The sequence below is a fragment of the Macrobrachium rosenbergii genome, chromosome 39 (genome assembly GCF_040412425.1).
Source record: "Macrobrachium rosenbergii isolate ZJJX-2024 chromosome 39, ASM4041242v1, whole genome shotgun sequence".
NCBI lineage: Eukaryota > Metazoa > Arthropoda > Malacostraca > Decapoda > Palaemonidae > Macrobrachium > Macrobrachium rosenbergii.
In genome coordinates, this window is record NC_089779.1 from 20,764,742 (window position 1) to 20,775,574 (window position 10,833).

Here is a 10,833-nt window from a genome sequence, read left to right on the forward strand (position 1 = left end):
TTATCTGACTTGAATGCTAAACCTGGTACTTTGTTGCACTGTGCCACAGCACCATATCCCCTAGAAGCAAGATGTTCAATGAGAGGTAGTGAAGTAAACCAACTGTCAAAATACAATTTGTGTTTCTTCATGCAAGGCATACTTTCAGCAAGATGAAGAACTGAATTTGAACTTGCTTTGAGGTCCGGAACATCAGGCTTGTTCACAGGTTCTATTTTGCCAGTGTATGGCATAAAGTCATACACCATCCCTTTGCTATCAGCTAAAATGAATATTTTATACCCCCATTTAGGTGTTTTTTTTTTTTTATTATACTGCTTCATTGATGAACGTCCTTTGAAGGGGACCACCTGCTCATCTACACAAAGGTTTTCTATCATAGGTACCCTCTGAAATTCTGCTCTCAGATGACCAACAAAGTGGTCTAACTTTGAATAATTTGTCAGTGTTGTCGTTAGTTGTATTGTCAACAAGATGTATGTTTGCTTTGATTTATTCCCACCTATCCCTACTCATTACTGAAGCCACTGTCTCATCCATCCCCCTGACCAGTGAAGCCTGGTATTGGGAATTTTACTTATTGGCATATACAGAGAGTTCCTAGCCATTGTTCTAGCTCTTCTTGATTCAACTCTAAAAGTTTATTCGCATTATCTTGAATGGAGTAAAGGTTGCACTGTTCTACAATCAATTCTAAAAAATAGTTGGAGAAAAACATCCTAAAATATTCTATCTACTTCTATTGAAACTGAAACATAATTCTTTTTAATTGATATCAACTGCAGCAAATTATATGAAGGTAAAATAAGCAAAAGATAACAGGGGTCAAAGTAAAAAAAAATGTTATATTAGGTTAGGCTTGGTTAGGTTAGTTTGGGTGTGGTTCAGAGGTTAGGTTGGTGTAGTTTTGGTTAGTTTAGTTTAGCTTGGATAATTTAGGCTAAGCTAGGTTATATTAGGTTAGGTTAGGGGAAATTTGGCTTAGCTAGGCTTCTTTAGGTTAGGTTAGGTTATGCTACCATATCTTCCATTTACAATTTTCATATAATACCCTACAGCAAATAAAAGAAACAAAAACACACAAAAATGCACTGTTTTAATATGTATCCTCATAAATATCTGGTGCTGACGAAGAGGACAAATCAGTCCCCTTATATAAAGTCACAGGTATGCCTGACAGGCCAAAAAAAGTCATTTTGTAAGAAGTTCACATAGTCTTGTATATATTCATTTTGTAAAAAGTTCACATAGTCTTGTATATATGTGATATGTAACGGTAGAACTAAGTAGTAGCTCCGCAGCGGCGACTACCTTCTAACTTAACGTTTTTCTACAGTTTTTTGGTTGCTAATTATGGATTTACCTTCAATTTTTGTTGCACGAATGTAATTAACCTGTAATTAACCCCTGAAGGCCACCCAACAAGGTAGGGGATCCGATGGGAAAGCGGGGTTGTGGGTGGGGTATACCCTGGGGACAGGTGATCTGCTCCCTCCCAACCAACAAGCTAGGGGACCCGATGGGAATGCAGGGTTATGGGTGGGGTATACCACCGGGACAGTGTTATTTGGGTATGTAACGGCTCACCCGCTTGTTTCTACCCTACCATTTAGGGGACACCAAGGGAAAGCGGGGTTATGGGTGGGGTAGACGAAGAGGCATGAGAAACGGGCCAAAAATTACTTTTTACGGCACCCAGACATGAGAAACCCCTAAATAAACAGAAAACAAACAAGAACATTGAATGAGCCGACACAGACAAACCCTCCCATTACTCCTGTCCTCCCGAACACTTGTTGGGGAGCCATTGGTTCATACCTCACTCCCTTACTGAGGAAACTCGGAGATTGGGGGGGCTAACCCCCGCAAACACTTTATGAAAGGTGCAATATAATGAGCAGGAGAACGAGCACTGCTAGTTATTCAGAACGCAGGCCGCTTATAAAGCAGCGTGCAGACGTCACACAGAGGAATACAATAGAATTCAGGTGACCCGAGGTCAATTACTCTTGGTATTAATTATAATGGATAAATACAAGTAACATAAAAGTTAAGTTAACAAGAATTGACATAACATTCTGACACATGTGCAAAGAAAACAGATACAAATGAATTAGTAGTAGATACAGGAGAAATATGGCTAATTTTGCTTGACCTAATCTCGTAGGAATGTTAATGTAGAAAACGGGCAGTTCACCATAGAAAACCCGCTTAGCGGGGACTTTACAAATACTCCCCCCGCCCCCGACGTGGGTAACGTCTGATTAAACCAGGTATCTGCTGGGCCGTTGGAGAGTGCTGTGGCTCCGCGAAGTCAGCTGGCGGGTGTGGTGTGAGTGGGAGTGGCTGGCTGTGGCGCTGGCTGGGTGCTTCCGGGGGCAGCCACGCAACTTCCTCTTGGGGTGGCTCAGCTGCATGGTATCGTCTGCGGCATCCTCCAACAGGGTGGGCCTGAGACGGTCGACTGACACCCAGTCATCCTTCCCATGTAGGGTGAGGCAGAATGCTTTGGTGTTCCGCTCGACTGCGCGTAAGGGCCCTCTGTAGGGCCTGGTTAGTGGAGGGAGGACGGCGTCGTTCCTGACGAAGATGTGGGTGGTGGAGGACAGGCCGGGAGGCGTGAAGGTTGCTGACTTATCGGTATACGTCTGCTGACAAGGGGCGAACTTCCCAACTATGTCGTGAAGCCTCTGGACTGACGGGTTGTGGCAATCTCCCGTGATGAGTTTGCCCGGGACTACGTGGGGCTCCCCACAGACTTTCTCTGCTGCGGATGGGTCGCTGCTGGCTCTGGGGGCGGTCCTCAGTCCGAGGAGGACCCAAGGCAGCTGGTACTTCCAATCCTCGGCAGTGCAGCGGGCCATGAGGGACGCCTTCAGGCCCGCAGCAGGCGTGCCAGGGCGGACCACAGCTCGGACAGGAAGGCAGGGCCACTGTCGGTGGTTATGTGGTCCGGGACACCGAACCGGCTGATCCAGCTGGAGAGAAGGGCCTCGGCGCACGCACTGGTGGTGGCTTCCTGCATGGGCGTCGCTTCAGGCCACCTGGTTGAGCGGTTGACAATCGTCAGGAGGTATCTGGTCCCGCCTGATGGGGGAAGGGGGCCTACCACGTCTACGTGGATGTGTCCAAACTGCCTCCCTGGCTGGGGAAACTCGCTTACCCCTGCCTCAGTGTGATGCCCTATCTTGCTGGTTTGGCACCGGATGCACTGTCTCGCCCAGGCCATCACGTCCTTCCACATACCATGCCAGACGAACTTCTCTGCCAGCAGCTTGGCTGTCGTCCTGCCGGAGGGGTGGGACAGCCCGTGGGTGACGTCGAACACCAGACGGCGGCGGGAGGCGGGTACCAGAGGACGAGATTGGCCGGTGCTTACGTTGCACAGCAGTGTTGACCCCCGGGGGTGAGGGGCACGTCCTTCCACTTGAGGGAGGTGATGTGATGGCAGTGCGGTAGGCTGGAGTCTCTGGGTCGGTGGTCTGCTCCCGGGCGAGGTCCTCGTAGTTGATCCCGAGCTGCACCGCGTTGAGCTCGATCCTGGAGAGGGCGTCTGCTACAGGGTTCTTCCTGCCGGGGAAGTACTTGATTGTGCAGGTGAACTCCGCGATGGCCACGAGATGCTGCTGCTGCCTGGAAAACCATGCATCCCCCTGCTTTGTGAAGGCGTGGACCAGTGGCTGGTGGTCCGTCCAGATTGTGAATGGTGTACCCTCCAGGAGGAACTTGAAGTGACGTACCACTTGATACACTGTGCAGAGTTCCCTGTCGAAGGTGCTGTAGTGGGACTCCGCTGGCTGAACTTTTTGCTGAAGAAGGTGATGGGCTGGGTGGCTCCGGCGACAATCTGCTCCAGGATGGCCCCACAGGTGACGTTGCTGGCATCCGTCATCAGCTGAAGGGGGCCGTTGGGGTCCTGGTGGGCCAAGGCAGTTGCCTCGGTGAGGGCGGCCTTTGTCAGGGAGAAGGCCTGCTGCTGGTCGGGTCCCAAACTAAGGACTTTGGGTGGCCCTTCACGATCTCCGTCAGGGGGGCCATGGTGTGTGCTACCCCGGGGATGAACCTTCTGTAGTAGTTGACCATCCCGAGGAATTCTTGTGTGGCCTTGACAGAAGTAGGGGTGGGGAACCTGGAGACGGCTGCAACCTTTGATGCGATTGGACGGACGCCCTCTGGGGATATCTTGTGGCCCAGGAAGTCAGCTTTTTCGATGCTGAAGGCGCATTTATTGAACCTGATGAAGAGGCTGTTCTCCTGCAGGCGCTGCAGGACCGTTCGGATGTGTCGCAGGTGCTCTTTGGGGGATCTGGAAAAAATTAGAATGTTGTCTGCATAACAGACACAGAGGTTCAGGTCTGCCAGGATGCTGTCCATCAGCCTCTGGAAGGTTGCCCCCGCGTTCCTCAGGCCGAAGGTGGAGGAGGCGAAGATGTAGGACCCGAAGGGCATGATGAAGGTGGTTTTGGGGATGTCCACTTGAGCAACTGGTACCTGGAAGTATGATTTTAAAAGGTCTAGTTTAGAGAATATTTTGGCCCCGTGAAAGGAGGCTGTGAGATCTTGCATGTTAGGTAGGGGGTAGTGATCGGTTCAGTTGCGAGGTTGAGCCGCCTGTAGTCGCCGCAGGGTCTCCAGGAGCCGTCCGGTTTCTGCATCATGTGGAGGGGAGAGGCCCACGGGCTGGAGGCCTTCCTGCATATGCCCATTCGCTCCATCTCGGCAAAAGCGTCCTTGGCCTCCTGAAGGCGCCGAGGGGGAAGCCTCCCGAACTTTGCGTGCGTTGGGGGCCCTTCGTCTTAATGTGGTGGTAGATTCCATGCTTTGCAGGGGCCCCGGGTACCTGGTGCAGTTTGGGCTTGAAAACATCGGGGAACTCCTTCAGTAGCTGGGCATACTTGTGTGGGGTGACGGAGCAGATGGTGGGCGTGCTGGGGCTCATCGGCAGGGGGAGGGACTGGCAGGAGTTGGTGTCCAATAGATGCTTGTGACCGATGTTGACTGCCAGCCCAAAGTGGGCGAGGAAATCCGCGCCCAGAAGTGGGGTCCTCACGTCCGCGACAATGAAGTTCCACGTGTACCTCCGGCCAAGGATGGAGATTGACAGGAGCCTGGTGCCATGGGAGAGGATGGGGGAACCGTTGGCGGCTGTCAGGAAGGCAGCCGGGTCCGGCGGGCTTTTGCGGTCCTCTCTGGATGGCGGGAACACTGACCGAACGGCCCCAGTGTCGACAAACAACATCCTGCCGGAGACAGTGTTGCGGACATAGAAGCCTAATGGTCTTGGGCTCCTGTGTTCCTCTGCTGCCATGGCGGCCAGTTCTGTTGGCTGCCGCCTCCTCCGTTTTTTGGATGGGCGAAAGAGCAGGAGGGTTGGCAGTTCCGGGCATCCTTGCCATACCGCTGGTGGTAGTAGCAAAGCCCTGGTGGATGTTTCTTGTAGTGGTATGCTGGCTGCCTCCTGGTGACGGCGTTTATCTCCTCCTCCGCGTTATTCTCCGGCTGGAGGGAGCTGATGGGGTGTGTGGGCGTGGATGCCTGCTTCGCTGCCCTTGTGGAGTCCGTCAGCTGCTGCACCGTCCTGATCAGGTCCTCGAGCGGCATTGTGTAGGGCTTGAGGATCTGGGTTCGGACCTCCGGGAGGAGCTGACGGAGGAAGATCTCCCTTAATAGGCTAATCTCCGACTGCCTGCCGCTGCTGTCCATCTCGGGAAGGGTGAGGAGGTACTGGATCATGCCCCAAGTTTCCAGGAGATTCTGGTCATGCCAAGGCTTGTTGACGAGGTCAAGGGAGCAGGCGGCCCTCTCGGAGATCGGCAGGGAGCAGGTCTCGACGAGAGAGGTTTTCAGATGCTGGTAGGTGACGGGGCGTGCGGCAGACACCCACGGGATGAGCTTCCTGTAGACCTCCTCCGGGAGGGTGTTTATCACGGTGTCTGCTTGCAACACCCTGTTGGTAAGTCCCGCCAGCCTGAACTGCCCCTCGACCCTGTAGGGCCATGATGATGGGTTGCTGTGCGTGAAGGGCGGCAGCTTTATGGTGAGGGCGGACTTAGTCTGTTCCGTCAGGAAGGGCAGCACATGGGGAGCGGGTAGCGGCGTGGAGGAGCACGTGAGCCTTGGCGCGGGGGAGGGCGCGAGGGAGATATCTGAGTCCGCGAAGTTTGCAGTTAACTGTATGTGGGAGGAAATGTCCGCGTTCATACTCACTATTGCCGCGTCAATATGCACTTGGGAGAGCATGCCGTGTGGGTCTGCTAATGACGCTGGTGATCTGCCGATGAGAGTCAGCACGCCCAAACACTTTGTTAAAGCGCCGTTTTTAGGCCGTTAGGGGCGTGGGGTAGTTCATGAAGCCAAGACTAGGTTGCCGTATGAGTCCGCTAATGGCTCCGGAAACCACTCCAGGGGTCACCACTATAAGAGGTGCAAAATAATGAGCAGGAGAATGAGTACTGCTAGTTTATTCAGAACGCTTATAAAGCGGAGTGCGGACGTCACGCAGAGGAATACAATAGAATTCAGGTGACCCAAGGTCAATTACTCTCGGTATTAATTATAATGGATATATACAAGTAACATAAAAGGTAAGTTAACAAGAATTGACATAACAACATTCTAACACATGTGCAAAGAAAACAGATACAAATGAATTAGTAGTAGATACATTTTTACACAGGAAAAATATGGCTAATTTTGCCTGACCCAATCTCGTAGGAGCATTATCGTAGAAAACGGGCGGTTCACCACAGAAAACCCGCTTAGCGGGGAGTTTACAACTTATCTAACCAATCACGTTGCGCTGTTAGCCCTCCGTTGAAGAAAACCCCCCAAACCTTACCAATCAAAGTTGCTAACATGCCTTCCTACTTGGGGGGGCTGTGTCAGGTTTCCGGGGTTCACATACGCATCCTACGCAAGACAGGGCACGGGTATGTCTGTTATGAACGGTTCATAACCCGTCCGGCAAGTGCAATTGTAAAGTCCCCTCAACGGGTTCTCTGTAATGCACATCCTGTTTTCTGCAGTGCCTTCATGTGCGACCTAAGGTCAGATGGACACAATATTATTATCCTTATTATGAATTGTATATTTATTATCTGTTCATTTGATCTTGCACCACGTATATGTGACAGAGTATTTTTATGTCTAACCAGTCATTGTTAATCATTGTTTTCTGTATATGCCTGTCCTGTTTTGTGCAGAGAAATAGTTTGACCTTAGGTCACCTGTAAATTTTTGTACCCGCGGTCTCTGCGTTATACGCAGATGTCCGCACGCCGCTTTATAAGCGGGTTGCTTCATCAATAAACTAGCAGTACTTGTCTTCCTGCTCATTATTTTGCACCGGAGTGGTTCCCAGAGCCATTAACGGACCCAAAAGGCGACTTAGTCTTGGCCCGATGAACCAACCCACGCCCTAACGGACTAACTACAGCGCTCTAACAAAGCGTTCGGGAGTTACCGACCCTTGTCGGCAAATCACCACCGTCATTAGTGGACCCCCACACCACGCTCCCAAGAGTGTTTCCCCACACTCCAAGTGAGAGCACGGAATGAGCATGGACACAGACATCCCGATAAGCTCCTCCACGCTGGTACCTGCTCCCCGCATGATGCCCCTCCTGACGAACCAACCAAGGGCGGCCCTCAGCATAAAACTGCTGCCATTCACCCATCAGAACCCAGCGTCCTGGCTCTACAGGGTCGAGGGGCAATTTAGGGTGGCAGGCCTTACCGACGAGGTGTTGAAGGAGGACATCGCCATCAATGCCCTCCCGGAGGAGATATGCAAGAAGGTCACCCCATGGGTGATGACAACATCGAGCCCTGCCACCTTCCAGGAGTTAAAGGCCACTCTCGTCGAGACCTGCTTCCTGCCGATCTCCGAGAGAGCCGCCTGCGCCCTCGACCTCGCCATCAACCCCTGGCAGGACACAAACCTTTTGGAAACGTGGCATGCCCTCCAGGACCTCCTCCTCCTCCCCGAGACTGACAGCAGCGGCAGGCGCAAAGAGATCAGCCTGTCGAGGGAGATCCTCCTGCAGCAGCTACTTCCAGAGGTCCGTGGGGAGATCATAGAACCATACACCCTGCCGGTAGAGGACCTGATCAGGGTGGCGCAGCAGCTGACGGATTCCACGAGGGCGGCGAAGCAGGCGTCCATGCCCGCACACCCCATCAACTGCCTCCAGCCGGAGGACCCCACCACAGAGGGCGTCAATGTCGTTGACAGGATGAGGCCACCCCACCAGCAAAAGAAGGAGAGGCTGGGGCTTTGCTATTACCACCAGGGGTTCAGGAAAGCTGCCTGAAATTGTGAAGCCCCCTGCCTTTTCTCCCCTCCAAGAAACAGGGGAGGCAGCGGCCACCCTCACAGGCCGCCATGGTAGCAGCATCCAAAACACCCAGGGGCCCCGCACCAGTAGGCTTCTATGTCCATGACACTATCTCTGGCAGGATAGTGCTGATCGACACTGGGGCCATGCGGTCAGTGTTCCCGCCTTCCAGAGAGGACCGCAGATGTCCGCCGGACCTGGCTGCCTCCCTGACGGCTGCCAATGGGTCCCCTATCCTCTCCTAAGGCACCAGGCTCCTGTCGTTCTCCATCCTCGGCGGGAGGTACAAGTGGAACTTCATTGTCGCAGACGTTAGGACCCCGCTCCTGGTCTGGACTTCCTCGCCCACTTCGGACTGGCAGTCGACGTCAGCCACAAGCACCTGCTGGACACCAAGTCCTGCCAGTCTCTGCCCTTGTCGCCAGGCAGAAGGGAGCCCACAATCTGTTCTGTCGCGCCCCACCAGTACAGCTCCCTCTTGAAGGAATCCCGGAAGTTTTCAAACCCGAGCTTCGTCAGGTGCCTGGGGCTCCCGCCAAACACGGGATATATCATCACATCAAGACAAGGGGGCCCCGACGCAGGCAAAGTTCCGGGGGCTTCCCTCACAGTGCCTTCAGGAGGCCAAGAAGGCCTTTGCCAAGATGGAATGGATAGGCATATGCAAGAAGGCTCCCAGCCCTTGGGCCTCCCCCCTTCACATGGTGCAGAAAGCGGACGGCACCTGGAGACCCTGCGGCGACTACAGGTGGCTCAACCTCACTACAGAACCCAACCACTACCCTCTACCAAACATGCTGGACCTAACGGCCTCCTTCCACGGGGCCAAAATATTCTCAAAATTAGATCTCTTGAAATCATATATTCAGATACCAGTAGCTCCAGAGGACATCCCCAAAACTGCCATCGTCATGCCTTTTGGGTCCTACGTCTTCGCCTTCTCCACCTTTGGCCAGAGGAACGCAGGCGCGACCTTCCAAAGGCTGATGGACAGAACCCTGGGGGACCTGGACTTCTGCGTCTGCTACGTCAATGATATCCTAATTTTTTCCAGATCCCACAAGGACCACCTACGGCACATCCGGAAGGTCCTGCAACACCTGCAGGAGAGTGGCCTCGTCATCAGGTTCAACAAGTGCACCTTCGGCGTCAAGAAGGTGGAATTCCTAGGCCACGAGATATCCCCAGGAGGCGTCCGCCCAGTATCGTCGAAAGTCGAGGCCGTCGTCAGGTTCCCCACCTCTACCTCCATCAGGGCCGTACAAGAATTCCTCGGAATGGCCAACTACTACAGGAGATTCATCCTGGGGATCGCGCACACCATGGCCCCCGTGACGGAGGTCCTCAAGGGTGTTCCGAAGACCTTACAGTGGGGTCCCAACCAGCAGAAGGCCTTCTCGCGGACGAAGGCCACCCTCGCCAAGGCAACAGCTTTGGCCCACCAGGACCCCAGCACTCCCCTCCAGCTGACAACGGACGCCAGCAACGTCGCCTGCGGGGCTGTCCTGGAACAAGTCACTGGTCCATGCCTTCATGAAGCTGGGGGACGCATGGTCCTCCAGGCAGCAGCAGTATCCCGCGGAGTTCACCTGCACCATCAAGTACCTCCCCAGCAAGAACCCAGTAGCCGATGCCCTCTCGAGGATCGAAATCGACACAGGTGCAACTTGGGATTGACCAAGAGGACCTTCTCCGCGAACAAGCCACCGACCCAGAGACTCCAGCTTACCGCACAGCCAAAGTCCCCGCTCAACGGGTTCTCTGTAATGCACATCCCGTTTTCTGTGGTGCCTTCACGTGCGACCTAGGGTCAGACGGACACACTATTATTATCATTATTATGAATTGTATATTTATTCTGTTCATTTGACCTTGCACCATGTATATGTGACAGAGTATTTTTATGTCTAACCAGTCATTGTTAATCATTATGTTTTCTGTATGTACCTGTCCTGTTTTGTGTAGAAAAATAGTTTGACCTCAGGTCACCTGTAAATTTTTGTACCCGCGGCCTCTATGTTACACACCAACGTCCGCACGCCGCTTTATAAGCGGGTCGCTTCATCAATAAACTAGCAGTACTTGTCTTCATGCTCATTATTTCGCACCTCTCTCACACAATAACTTGTTAACGTTTTTCCCCTACGCATGAAAATAACACACCCTGCATGCAATCCTCCCAAACTATAACTTAACACAGCAAAGAAGAAAATATATAAGTTTTTGAGTTTTCTGTTATAAGTTTCACCGTTCTTGGTTGCACTTACTGGCACTTGTTGCAGCACAGGTACTCCCCCGGGCCAGTACTGAACCTACTACTAAACATGGCGAAATGCATTTACCCCACCAGCCCAGTACTAAACTTGGTGAAAGTGTATCTGTACCCCAAAAAAAGCATTTTCCCTATACACATTTTTCACACGTCAGTTTCGCTTCTTTACTTCCCTCTCATAACCAGGGAGATTCCATTCCCCCAAACCCACTTCTAAACAGTGAA

The 10,833-nt window shown here is 52.5% G+C and overlaps 1 pseudogene; it reads right to left on the reverse strand.

Moving 5' to 3' along the window:
- LOC136825823 (piggyBac transposable element-derived protein 3-like) lies at positions 1-7,612 on the reverse strand (annotated as a pseudogene).
- Positions 7,613-10,833: the final 3,221 nt, after the last annotated feature.